Source organism: Papaver somniferum, chromosome 2, assembly GCF_003573695.1.
Source record: "Papaver somniferum cultivar HN1 chromosome 2, ASM357369v1, whole genome shotgun sequence".
In the NCBI taxonomy this organism is placed as follows: domain Eukaryota; kingdom Viridiplantae; phylum Streptophyta; class Magnoliopsida; order Ranunculales; family Papaveraceae; genus Papaver; species Papaver somniferum.
This window is the reverse complement of record NC_039359.1, coordinates 55,024,042-55,038,939: the sequence shown is the minus strand read 5'-3', so window position 1 is coordinate 55,038,939 and position 14,898 is coordinate 55,024,042. Positions and strand designations below refer to the sequence as shown.

Sequence of the window (14,898 nt, the reverse complement as noted above, 5' to 3'; positions counted from 1 at the left end):
TTTAATATGAATAAATATTTTCCAAAATTTTAAATAAATATTCTAATTTAATTGCCGCATGTGGTATTGTGGTTGGTTCTACCTGCCCACATTTAACAAAATTCAGCCCACGTTCCCTTAAAGCATTTCAAATAGTGGGTGTTAGATTTTATGTAGAAGGCTTATGTACACCTTTATACTTGATAGGAAACTCTTTAATTTGTTCTCTAGTCACATTCTTTTTCTTTTTCCCGACCGATACAACAAGAAGTTTTATTTTATAGATGAAGGAAAGAATTAATTCAGTAGAGGCCAAGGGAATCTCAGTCAATGGTAATCAAGACCCTAAGAGAGCAGCCTCACCGAACTGCACAATAGCCAATAGGGGAGATGAAACAACAACACCAACTGTTGGTTGATGATCTCAGTAACTAAGATCCTCTACCTACACCACCACGTACAAAAGAGTGAGGAAGAATCCCATAGAGCATAAAACAACAGTCACAGATGCTTCATATATATCTAACTACTGCGGATCAATAACTAAAATTAGGGATCTGCAGAGTTGATGTGTGACCAGTATTCCTTTACAAGCTCCCCGAATAACGATCCCTCTTCATTCATCAATTTCGTTGGTTCATCATATTCCACTATCTTTCCTGCAGACATAAAGAGAATACACTTCTGTTAGACTGAATAACAACATATAGAAGTGTACAAAAGAACTCTAAAGTTTTGGTTTCCTATATGCCAAGAGTATATGTGTACAAAACTCACCGTCACTGATTGAGAGCACCATTGTACTATCATCCATTACGGTCGGTATCCTACGAGCTACTGTGATAACAGTGCAACTCTCGAACTCGGTACGTATGGTTCTTTGAAGTACAGAATCTGTTGCATTGTCAATTGAAGCAGTAGCTTCATCAAGCACCAATATCTGATATCTCCTCAAAAGCGCTCGACCTAAGCAAAATAGTTGCCGTTGTCCCATGCTCCAGTTTCCACCATCTTGTTCAACTGCGCGTAATACAAAAACCTAGATATAAGAGAAAGGGGTAGAGTAAAGAGAGAGCTGATGATGGTAATGACATTTGCGTACCTAGACTACATAAACCCGGTTTTTTCTCTTGAACAGTTTCCCGAAGCTGACATTTCTCGAGAACCTTAACACATTTATGAAATATGAAAAGATTAGTGATGTAGCCGATCTGTAAAATGTACGTGCAGTTCTCCCAGGTACGATTAACAACGCACAAAGAGATAGAGGAGCCGGAAAACATACCTCCCAAATTTCCTGGTCACTATGTTGAGAGAGTGGATCCAAATTGTATCTCACAGTTCCTTCAAAGAGAGTAGGATCTTGAGGTATAATTCCCAACCGCATTCTTAAATCATGAAGTCCAATCGTTGAGATGTCAACGCCGTCTAGGACAATTTTTCCTTCGAATGCTTCTACTATTCTAAATAAAGCACTTATCAGAGTTGTCTTCCCACTGCCAGTTCTGCCAACAATTCCAATCTTGTGTCCTCCTTCAAATGTGCAAGTAATCCCTTGAAGAACAAGTGGAGTATCATCTGCTTCAATCAAGTATTTTAGTATATCAATCTTCTTCAAACAATACTCTTGCAAATTTATATACAAACTACGCATAGTTTACCTTTAAATCATGGATCTCAACTCTACCCATAACAGGCCAACTTGGTTCAGGCCGATTTTCATCTATGACTTCTGGAGCCTCACTAGGAATGTTCATGTACTGGCATAGCCTTTCCACTGAAATGATGCTATTTGATAATGCACACTGGTTTTGAGTTGCGAATACAAGAGCCAAATTCAATGAGAGACCATATGACAATGCCATCCCAATGAACCCTGCCATACATATCATAAGATTGGTAATCATGAACCATTAGTGAATCCAAAGGAAAAGTTGTTGGTAGGATGGTTAAGGACTAGATTAGGAAAACTAGTTGGATTGGGAAACCAATTACTAGGGTCCTAAGTATAGCAACTTAAGAGGTTTGTCTCTTAGAGTTAAGTTAGGAAACCCTATAGTTGTAGGAAAGTAATCCTTATTAAGGAATGTGTCCAGCCCTATTGATATGTATAAATAGCCGTACAGAGAATTAGAGAAAAAAACACCAGAACTAAGTAAAAGTTCTCTTCTTCTCGTCTAAGGCATTGTATATTCCAACCTATACATTGATATATAAAATTGCTTATTCCATCCTGATGATTCAACCTCGTTAAATACTTGTTCTTCTTGTGTGTGTGATTGTGTTCTTGGCGATATTGAGATACCTCGTAGTAGTGCAAACCTAACGCTTCCGCAGGCTTAAGCGCAACAATTGGTATCAAAGCAAGGAGACGCTCTTGGATATGGGTACTCAGATTGAAGTTGAAGTTAAGGTATTTTTCTGAAGATTGCTTGAGGTAATACTAATCTCAAAGGTTCTGTTTTTATCTATATTTGGTTGTTTAAGAACAATGGTTGACGGGGATAAACCAGTTGATCCGAAAGATCCTTTAGGAGAACATTCGGAGTCCACAAGTAAAGATAAAGAAACAAAATAAGAAATACTAAATTCACGTAGATCACAACTCAAGGTAGAAAAGTTTACAAGAACCAATAACTTTGGTTTAATTATGGAGAACGGACGTAATGGATGCTCTTGTTCATCTTGACTTAGAAGAAGCTCTAGAAGATCAGCCAGTGGAGATGTCTGATAAGCAGTGGAACAAGATGAATCGAGTATGTCTTTCTTCGATACGAGGGTATTTATAAACTGTTGTAAAAGTTAATTATCATCACGAGACTTCAGCTAAGGATCTCTGGGAAAAGCTAGAGAAAGAATACCTTGTGAAGACCGTGGCCAATAGGATACATCTTAAAAGGAATTTGTATCACTGTAACATGAAGAAAGGTGCAACCCTAACTGAGCACCTAGATTCATTTAATAAACTTCTTGTTGAGTTGTTTAACTACGATGATAATATCAACGATGAGGAAAAAGCTTTGTGTCTGATTAATTCTCTTCCTGAAAAGTATGGACCCGTGATTAAAGCATTAATGCATGGCAAGGATAAGATGACATACGCTGAGGTCACTACATCATTGCGTAGTGAGGATTTCAGGAAGATGGACCGTGAAGACCTTGCAAGTGAAGATAATAATGATGCTCTTCTTGCAAGAGGTCGTTCAATAAACAGGAGAAAGAAGACCGGTGGTTATGGTAAAGGTAGAGGGCGTTCTAAGAGTAGAACACGTCTGCGTAAAGATGAGTGTGCTTGGTGCCATGATTTAGGTCATTGGGATAGGATTCTACCAAGCGTAAGGCAAGAGAAGGATATAATAGTAATACCGAGGCAAACATTGCTAAAGGTAATGAAGAATCAGATGATGCTTCTGATTTTTCGCTGACTGTGACACAATCAGCTTGTACTATTACAAATGGTACATGGGATTTAGAAATTGGAGCAACATATCATATATGTCCATATCGGGACTGGTTCTCAAGATTTGAAGAGCTTGATGGAGAAGTACGTATGGGAAACAATCATACCTGCAGGGTGATTGGAATTGGTAGTGTTCGTATCAAGATGCATGATGGTATGGTTAGAGAGTTGAAGGAGGTAAGATTTGTATCTTCCATAAAGAAGAATTTGATTTCACTCGAAACTTTGGAAGCTAAGGGCTATACGATAGTCGCTGAAAATGGTGTTCTAAAGGTAATCTTTGGATCGTTGGTAATCATGAAGGGCACACGTCGTCATAACTTATATTACTTGAATGGGAGTACAACAACAGGGGATGTGTCTATTTCTGAACACATCGAGACTGCAACTACTGAGAAGACGAAGCTATGTCACACGAGACTTGCACATCCAGGTGAGAAGTCGTTGCATAGGTTGATTCAACAAGACTTGTTGAAAGGTGTTATTGCCTGCACGTTAGCATTTTGTGAACATTGTGTTAAGGGAAAGAAAACAAGAACAAGCTTTGGCACAATTATCCACAATACTAGTGGAGTTCTTGACTATGTTCACTCAGATGTTTTGGGTCCTTCCAAGAATGCATCATTGCGAGGAAAACATTGGTTTGTGTCGTTCATGGATGACTATTCTAGGCGCGTATGGGTGTACACCATGAGGAATAAGGATGAAGTCCTAGAAGTTTTTGTGAGGTGGAAGAAGGCAACTGAGACTTAAACTGGCAGAAATATCAAAGTACTACGTTCGGACAATGGTGGAGAGTACAAGAGTGATACATTCTTGCAAGTATGTCAGAATGAGTGGATAAAGAGGTACTTCACAGTTAAGAAGACACCGCACCAGAATGGGGTAGCTGAACGCATGAATCGTACTTTGCTGGAGAAGGTACGATGTATGTTATCTAATGCTGGATTAGGTAAGGAGTTTTGGGCTGAGGCAGTTACGTATGCGTGCTTCCTCATTAATAGGTTGCCATCAGCTGCATTATAAGGTAAAACTCCTATGGAGAAGTGGTTTGGTAAACCAGCTTATGATTATGACTCAATTCATATCTTTGGTTATCCTGCGTGTTATCATGTTAGTGAAAACAAGCTTGATAGCCATGTTGTGAAAGGAATCTTTGTGGGTATGAAGAGTGGATTAAAAGGGTTCAAGATTTGGAATCCAGTTGAGAAGAAGATAGTCATGAGTAGAGATGTCACATTTGATGAGATGTCTATGGTAAAGTCTTGAGGTTCTCGGCAGGTGGAGAAAAAAAACACCAGTACTAATGAGCCTTTGCAGCAGGTGGAGATTGATGCAACTCCACCAAATCCAGTTAAGTATGTATCTGTTCAAAATAATTCTGAAGACATTGGGTCTGAAAGAGAGGTAACTACTGAAGTTCCAAATGATAGTGACACTGTTGAGGAAGAGGAACAAGAGTCAGTAGAAAATACAGAAGCTACGATCACGAAGACTATAACAACCAGCAAAGCGAGAAGAACAACCAGGAAGCCTGGTTGGATGAATGACTATATTGCTTATGCATTACCAGTTGTTGAAGATGGTACTCCTACTTCCTATTTAGAAGTTGTACGTAGTGCAGAGTGTAAAGAATGGGAAGGTGCAATGCAGGAAGAGATGTAGTCTCTTTACAAGAATGGCACATAGATTCTTATGAAGCTTCTGAACGGTCAGAAGGCCATAGGGTGCAAGTGGGTATATGCTAAGAAAGAAGGATCTTCGGTGAATCACGTACGCTACAAGGCAAGGTTAGTTGCAAAAGGTTAATCCCAAAGATAAGGGATTGACTACAATGAGGTGTTCTCTCCGGTGGTAAAACACTCATCAATCCGTATTTTGTTGGCCTTGGTAGCACAATATGATTAAGACCTAGTTCAGGTAGATGTTAAGACAACATTCTTACATGGTGATCTAGAAGAGGAGATCTATATGACTCAGCCGAGTGGGTTTAAGGTTGCTGGAAAAGAAGATTGTGTATGTAAACTGAAGAGATCGTTGTACGGGATGAAGCAGTCTCCAAGACAATGGTACAAGCGATTTGACCAGTTTATGATAGGCCAAACATACACAAGAAGTCACTATGACCATTGTGTATATTTTACGAATCTACGTGATGGGTAATTCATATATTTGCTCTTGTATGTCGATGATATGCTGATGGCATCGAATAACAAGAAAGAGATTGATAATTTGAAGCATAAGTTGTCAACTGAGTTTGAGATGAAAGATCTCGGAGAAGCTAAAAAGATTCTTGGTATGGATATTCAACGTAACAGAGAGAAGGGTAAGGTTTGTTTGTCTCAAAAGGCATATTTGAATAAAGTGTTACAGAAGTTTGGTGTCTACGAAGGAACAAAATTTGTAAGTACTCCCCTTGATGCTCATTTTAAGTTGAATGCACGTATGTCTCCCACTTCTGAAGAAGAGCGAAAGTATATGGCCCAAGTCCCATATGCTGAGTCTGTTGGTAGCTTGATGTATACGATGGTATATACAAGGCCAGACATTTCACATGTTGTTAGTATGGTTAGCCGTTATATGCATTGTCCTGGTAAGGAACATTGGCAAGCTGTAAAATGGATTTTGAGGTATCTTTACGGTACGGTTGATGTTGGCTTGGAGTTTGTGAAGGATAGAAGTAACAATCAGTTGTGTGTTGAGTATGTGGATTTTGACTATGCTGTTAATTTGGACAAGAGACGTACAACTACAGGGTATGTATTTACCATAGCAGGGGAACCAGTAAGTTGGAGATCAATCTTGCAGTCTACTGTGGCGCTTTCAACTATGGAGACGGAGTATATGGCAGTGACTGAGGCATTTAAGGAGGCTATATGGTTACAAGGTTTGCTAGATGACTTAGGAGTTGTGCAAGACCAACTTCTTGTGCATTGTGATAGTCAAAGTGCAATTTATTTGGCTAAGAATCATGTGCATCATGCTAGAACCAAACATATAGACGTACGATTTCACTTTGTGAGAGAAATTCTTGAATAAGAAGACATTCTACTTGTGAAGACATTCTGATATGTTGACTAAAGTAGTATCTGGGATCAAGTTTCGATATTGTTCGAAATTGATACACATCCTTCCGGTTTGGTGAAAGGCCCTTTTGGGGTAGAGGTTCTTAGGAACCTGGTGGAGGTCTTCTAGTAAGGCCATTTGAGAGAACTACGGTCGGGTTTGATTCCTATTGAGGATACGTAGGCAGCCAGTGATGGTTCAATCGACGTTGGAAGATGGAGGTGATTTTATTTATTGATCGTCTCATGCATGAATGCATGATCCGAGGTGGAGAATTGGTTGTAGGATTGTCAAGGACTAAATTAAGAAATCTAGTTGGTGTGGGAAACCAATTACTAGTGTCCTAAGTATAGCAACTTAAGAGGTTTGTCTCTTAGAGTTAAGTTAGGAAACCCTATACTTGTAGGAAAGTAATCCTTATTAAGGAATGTGTCCAGTCCTATTGATATGTATAAATAGTCATAGAGAGAACTAGAGAAAAAAACACCAGAACTAGGTAAAAGTTCTTTTCTTCTCGTCTAAGGCTTTGTATATTCCAACCTATACGGTGATATATAAAATTGCTTATTCCTTCTCGAGGATTCAACCTCGTTAAATACTTGTTCTTCTTGTGTGTGTGATTGTGTTCTTGGCGATATTGAGATACCTCGTAGTAGAGCAAACCTAACGCTTCCGCAGGCTTTGGCGCAACAAAAGTATGGGCAGAGTTTCGTTCTATTCATACCTAAACTAAAAGTTCCCCGAGGATGCAAAACCATTAGCAGTGCTGAGGAGCAAAGAACAATGACTGATAGTGTTTCCAAACGTTGGAGGAACCACTCATTTGCAGAATAAATGTGAAAAGAAGGACTTGCATTTTTGTCAATGAGCTCGAGATTTCGAATAAAGAATCTCTCTTCATTTTGGAAAGCTCTAATTGTCATTGCTCCTGCTATGGACTCCCCAAGATGATTTGCTACCATTGACTTGGTTGTTCCATTAATCCTCATGAATTCTTTTGCAGAAGCCGAATAGTATCCCTGTTGAGCAAAAGTACATTTTTCAGCTTATCCATTTATTCCTTACAGGATTGCTTAGGGAGAAAAACTTTGTACTTTACCTGTAAGTATATCACTGAGAATACCATCGGTATGCAAACAAAGATGACTTGCCAGGTATTGACAGTCAGTACTCCAAGAGTAATATAAATATTAGCGGTAACCACGATAGCGAATAAGAAGTTGAATGCGAGATCGAGATCTACTATACTTAGATCAGAAGAGACCTAAATCGGAAAAATGTCAGTTTCCGTTAATTCTCTTACAAAATCAACAATCCATTTAATGATATAATAAGTGAGTGCACTTACCCGGCTTAGAAATCTTCCCAGAGGAGTCGACTCATAAAAGAAATCGGTGCATGGAAAAGAGAGTCCAGTAATTGGCAGAATAAGGACTTTGATGACTGCATAGTCAAAGCAACCACAGAAACACTTCTAACAAGTAAAAAGAGTATCGAGATGCATCCAATTGCAAAGTAGACTACTACTAGTCGTAATTTGCTGACATGTGAGTGTTGAAGGTTAGAAGCCATCCAATAGTTTTGTAGTATTTGGCCACCAAAAAAAAAGAGCGATGGAAGAGTTGCTAAAGATAAGTAAAAGAAGCCTTTCTTTTGATTCAGGTATTGCAGGTACGGCTTCCAGCCCGTGTTTCCAGTTTCTTTTTCTTCTTTCCTAATCAACTGATGTCCTGCTGATTCCGGAATCTCTTTGTCTCGGTATATTTTACCCTCACCTTTGGCAGAGATTGCATTTCTTTGGGAGAAATCAACCTTATCGAGCCTTTCAAATCCAGCTGTATCTTTATGTGCATTGACAAGGTCACGAAATACTGAACTTGAAGCTAGTAGCGTATGATATGGAGATGCATGTTGGATTTCACCGTCTGACATCAGCTATGCAAGCCGGTAAGATGGTAAAATTCATCAAACTTTCAGTCATATAGAAAAAAAAGACGTAATTAGATGCAGTTTAATGGGATTTTAGTTGCAAACTGACCAGAACATAATCGAATGCAGGAAGAAAATCAACTTGGTGAGTCACAAGTAACACTGTCTTTCCTGAGAGAGCTCCCATAACGTATTCCTGCGGGAACCAATGTAGCAATCATCAAAAGGATACAAATAATAAGCAAAATAATTTGCAGTGGAAAGCGAGTTATGATCTCACATTAAATAAGCTGGTAGCAGTATGAGCATCAACCGCACTAAATGGATCGTCCAAGAGATATATATCAGCATCCTGATAGAGCGCACGAGCTAGTTGAATACGCTGCTTCTGACCACCACTCAAATTAATTCATCGTTCTCCTATTTCAGTGAGATCACCATATGGTAACATTTCAAGATCCTTAAGCAGTGAACACTTTTCCAATACGTCTTGGTACCATTTCTTATCCAAGGTGCACCCAAACAATATATTTTCTTGTATACTTCCTGACTGTATCCATGCCGTTTGAGAAACATAGGCCATTGGCCCATAAACTTGAATCTGCAGAATGAGTTTAGAAATCCAATTGAAAGTTAATTCAAAAAAAGAGATATTTTGTTTACAACCTAAGGAGGGTCTGGGTTGTGCACTTCATGCAAAAGAGTCGTACAGTGACATAAAACTAGTTTGACCTTTTATGTTTTTAACTAAAATACCCTTATTAAAATAATTTTCTACCCTAATAATTTCAGTAAAAGGGTCATTTGATTGTGTTTAATTTTTCCAAAGGGTCAGGCGGAGTTAACTTGACCAAATTCGAAAGTGATTAACTATCGACTCAACGGGATTGTTCTACGATCAAAAAGGGTCAATGGTCAATTACATATTCCACGACTCAAACCCTATTTAAGCAGAAAAGTGACCCTTAAAAAATTAAATAAAATAAAATAAAAACAGGGTTTGTGTGTAAAACAGGACTTACCGTGCCTTTTGTGTTTGGTACCTCTCCAAGAATTGCTGCTAAAAGTGTTGATTTACCTGCACCGACCTATCCACATATAGCAACTTTGTCACCAGGTTTAACCTCTAAATTTGTGTTTTTCAGTGTATTTTACAGGACTCTCTTCCCATGAGAAACAAGCCGATTCGATAAATATGGAATGCTTAAGTTGCTCTTTATCATTTCCCTTGTGCCTAACCTTCTCATTCTCCAAATGCTACAAGAAAGATTTTGATCCTTTCATATGAGACTTTTGCTTGAATTACAACTTCAATAACATCGGGAATCATTCTAATAGGCTCTTGCACAATACCTAACGTTGCTATAAACGTGAACACATTACTAGAACTCAAAGGAACCTTGAGAAAGTAACAAGCCAAAAAGGTGGCAGCAGCCGCCGTGGTAGGTGTTGCCCAAAAGATGAAACTGTTGAACGCTTTCTGATACTGAATGGGTGACAACCATTTGTACTCCTCATTTCTCAATTTTTCGATGACGTTTTTGAAATGAATATCCCAAGCATAAAACTTCAAGATTCTCATGTTCACCAACGCTTCAGATATCGCCTTTAGTCTCCTATCCTGTAGCCCCGTAAGCCTTCTCTGATACTTGGTTTGAAGTTTTGCCATAGGAATGTTCAGTAACACAGCAAGTACTATGACAACTAAAGCCGCAAGCGTCGCAAGACCCACATAATAAACAAGAATGGCTAAGCCTAGACAAACTTGGAGGACTAATGCCCATATCTGATGAAACCAGTAAGGAGACTCACCAATTCTATAGGCATCAACCGTGACATAACTAATTATGTCGCTCGCTGAATTTGTTGTTTTAGCAGAACTAGAAAGTTTCAATTGCTTCTTATAAATAGCTGCTGAAAGTAATGATCTTATCCGAATACCCGTTAATCTACTACGAAAATACCATTGCCGTTGCGATAGCGATTCTAACAATTTACAGAACAACAATAGTATAGCTAAAACATAACCTTCATGTTTAAAATCTTCTTTACCTTCTGCAACTTTAATAAAAGCACTAAGAAACAATGGACCAGAAGATAGAGTGATTATCTTGAGGAATGCGCATAAACCCGATATGACAATCTCTTCCCAATAACAATGAACAATTGCCCAAAAAACTGAATGTGATTGCTCCTGTTGTTGTTGCATGAATAACATGTAAGAAGTGCTTGCTCTATCTGAATTTCTTAACATAGGTATATCTTCGTCTTCAAGATGTTTGTCTTTTCCTTTCTTTATCAACGGATTTAACCACCAAAATGATAATCTACTAAGTAAACCAGCTTTAGAAAAGGGTGTTTCAGTCGTAGAATCACTCATGGTCTCCGTTTTCATTTAGAACACTCGGAGACAGGAAAAAGGAACCAGAGGAAAAACAGAGTACACGACCAAGTACAATGTCTTTAATCTTTAACTCTCAATAAGATAAAAAAAACTTGCCTAACTTTATGTATGGGCAACCACCAAGGAACACATCCTAAGTGGATACAGTCTGATTGAAGGCGTGGTATCCATAACGGTCCATACACTCTCAAAAAGCAACAGATGAGAGACCACGTATTGATGCAGGGTTTTCTCTTTTAAGACAATATCAAATCGTTTATGATATCAGCCAATATATCCACATTAAATGCACATACACATCGACTGCAACGAAATAAAAGATTTATTCTTCCAAGAAAAAAATACAAAGAGAAAAATACTAAAAATTATTTCTTCCAACAGTTTGGATTCTGACAACCAGAAAATTATGGGACTGTGATGGCTGTGTTCCAGATTTGGAATTCAGAACCCTTAGTAATAGCAAAAGTTCTTCGCGTACCGCCCCAATAGACAATGTTAAAATAACTCCTCACATTTCTCTCACTGGTGGGGCCTAAAAATGATCCCCTGCTAGTCCCCCACATGGCTAATGTGAGGAGGTTGTTTTAAAATTATTCATATACGCGGTATGGGTAGAACCATTGTAGTAATAGATGCTTCAAAAAAAAAATTATAGTAATAGATGGGCAGCGTTAGCACGCGCATCGCTTTTTTTGGGTGCCCAACAGAGACAAATTTCAAGCCAAAAAGGAATATCTCATTTTATTTTTGAAGCAGAAGATTTGCTTTGATTATTATTTTTTTAAGGCAGATTTGATTTGGTGATGTGTCATCGTGCCAATAATTTTATTAGTTAAATAAAGAGGATACGGTAACAGTTGCCCGTACAGTCAGACAATTGATTCATAGCTGTATTTCCAGATTTGGTGATTTTCCGATAAGATTTAGAACGTGCCCAAGAGGATCGGATTATCCAAAAAGATTTTGATTTTCATTACGGCTGTTCCATGTAATAATTCATTCAGATCTGCACATGCTTCTACATTAATAGGAATTGCTGGTTAGTCCGATTTTTCATGACCCAGTTAATGGCTAGTTCATTTGTGAAACTAATCTACTCGCTAATACAAAAGCATGTTTTTGGACCAGATTATTAATTCATTGGTCCGAAAACTTTGTGGAGATTATAAAATGTATTTTTTAAATGACTAAAACACCCTTACAGATTTAATTAGTATCAATACATAACATATGTAGTATCATATTAGTATTGGTACTTAATAGTATCAATACTTAACATTATCAATACATATGGTAATATGTAGTAACATATGTTACTAGTAGTAGTATGTTACTAGTAACATACATAGTAACATATGTTAGGGTTAGCAGAGTAATTTTACTATTTTCAAAAAAAATTCGGACTAGCGAGTAAATATGTTTACCCGCTGGACTAGCCATTTACCCGGATCGAGTTTAATGGACTAAAGAGCAAAGTTCCCGTTACGTTATCGTGTGCCCCATAAACTGCCATGTCGTTTGATAGTCGCTCTGAAAAACCGAAGTTAATAAAGTCCGGATAAAAAGGTTCAGGCAGATATGGGATATGTTGTGACAGCCCATGGGACTAGAGGATCACGAAGTCACATGTTTAGCGTGTTGTGTGTCGTGTTGTGTTGTACCGGAAATTAATACGTGTCGTGTTGTGTCGTGCTAGATGACGTTTTCTGTTCTGTCGTGCCGGGGAAATAACCATGTTGTGCAGTGGTTTAATAAATTTATTCAGAAAAACTTTTAAGAGAATAGTGAAGAAGAAATCAACAGAGAATTTCAACGGGATCACGGTGGTATGCTTATTGTCACTGTTAATGGAGCTGGTGCTATTCTTCAAGCCATATATGTTACTGTTTTCATCATCTACGCACCCAAAGACTCTAAAGTATGTATATACACCCTTTACTTAATTTCATCTGGATATCCGTGAGCACTGCCATTAATCTCCGGAGTCCGATATTTCTAAATGCGAGAAGTTAGCAGGAGTTTTTAACGCGGGGTTTTACACGACTTAAGGTTGTTCCCAAATGTTAAATGAATCTAGCAGTACTGAAAATAACCAATTAAATTGAAATTTTCAATTTGACACACGAGGCCAGACGAGCGTAGAATGGGTGGGCCAAATAATACATGACCCAACCATGCAATATGCGCCAATACCATGCACCAAATTTCGTGTCTAATCGAATTTGAGGTAAGAATTAATCGAAATTTCGTGTCTAATCGAATTTGAGGTAAGAATTAATCGAAATTTCAGTGTATAGTAGGGAAAATATAATCATCCAAGAAGAAAATGATAAGAGAGGAGCCACATTTTCCCGATGGAAGAACGGTAATACAGTCACAGCACGAAAATATAATCATCGAAGTAGTTAAGGAGTCATAAACATTGTAATCAGTCATAAGTATGTTTTTTGTCCCAGTTTGTGTTGTCATAATCAGCTCAAATAGACATAGATTGCCTTTTTTTGTTTTTTTGGACTATACTACTTAATTTGTCAACAATCTAAATATACCAGTCTCACCTTCATTTAAGCTGGAGCTTAATGTATTAGTTTCATCAAACTCTACAATTCTATGAGCCGTGTGTCAAAATAGGCTAAATAATAAAGATGGCCGCGCCGAAGGCGCACGAGGTTGAGCCCAGGCCGAAGTCCTGGCTAATACCCTAGTCTATCTATATATACAAGTTACCTATCTTAGTCAAATTAGTATGTGTGATTGTTTCCAATCTGGTTCACCGTGATTCTTTAATTAACTTCTGCATCTTTCCGGTGTTAAATCAAAGATCAATTACCTAATTTTTTGATAAAATTAAGCAATGTGGGTGCGAAATGCTATTGGCTTTGTGTTAGGTTCAACTCAGTTAATAGTATACAAAAATTACAAAAACAAAGCAACAGAGTAATCAATGGACAAACTGGAAGAAGAAGGATCAACTTATAATTAGTACATGGAACCATCGAAATGGGCACGTACGACAAAGAGATAAAGAAAGAGAGAAGCCTAAACGAAGTGTGGAGTCTACCTAAACCAAGAGTGTCAAGACAACTTAGTGTCCATAAGATAATTGCCAAATCACACTCTATGAATTTAAATTCTTTACCACTCAGTGATGATATTGAAGACCAAGCTCCCAACCTTATCAATGGCACCATTAGTCATGATAGGTAGTAAAATTACCAAGTTAATAGACAATTCTATAAACACGAAGTACTGGGAACAAATTTATAGTCCGCCAATCGATCTTTATACACGAAATTCATCCAAGTTCAACTACTAATGCATCTTAAGCAACCAAATTTATCTATTTTAATTCAAAGCTCCCACAGGAGAAATTTATTAGGACGGAAAGCAAAAACCAAGAACAAAAGGAGGGGGACACGAGCCTAACTTCAAGAAAAACAAACTCAAGAGGCTACCTTGAATGACCAGGACACGCACTAGTACTCCAAAAGTATTGAAAACCAAGCAGATGTCAGGGGAGTAGAGTGGTAAATTCATTGGTAATGATACCAATGACCTAAATTCGAAAATGGTCCGCTCCAAATTCTTTACCAATCAGAAAGAGAATTTAAGAACCAAAGGAAAGTAAAAACAACAAGCTTATAAAAGTTTAAGAACCAAAAGAAAGTAAAAACAACAAGCTTATAAAAGCAGTGACGGGCGACGAACGTATCAAGAAACTAGTTTTGGAATACTAACCCTGACCCTTGAAACTTGTCATTCACGAGACGATCTAGCCGTTCAACCATAAGAGGTGTCAAGTAATTCTTCCAATCACCAACCTCACCTTTCCTGTAAAACTCTTTGTTCTTGAATTCGCCTCTAGAGGTACCATTCTTGTTGACATCTAGATCTTTCAAGTGTTGAAAACTACATAAATGTAATATTTCTTCAATCACTCCTTGAGACTCCTCTTCTATAGAGAAACCGTAACCCATGAATTCTGCTAGTCTTTTAGCTTGAGCTTTCAGTTCTTTCGTCAAATCTTCGTACTTCAGAAACAACACTCTATGAGGATTCT

The 14,898-nt window shown here is 38.0% G+C and overlaps 1 pseudogene; it reads right to left on the bottom strand.

The window, feature by feature from the left end:
• Nucleotides 1-528: 528 nt before the first annotated feature.
• On the bottom strand, nt 529-10,814 carry LOC113351063 (annotated as a pseudogene).
• Nucleotides 10,815-14,898: the final 4,084 nt, after the last annotated feature.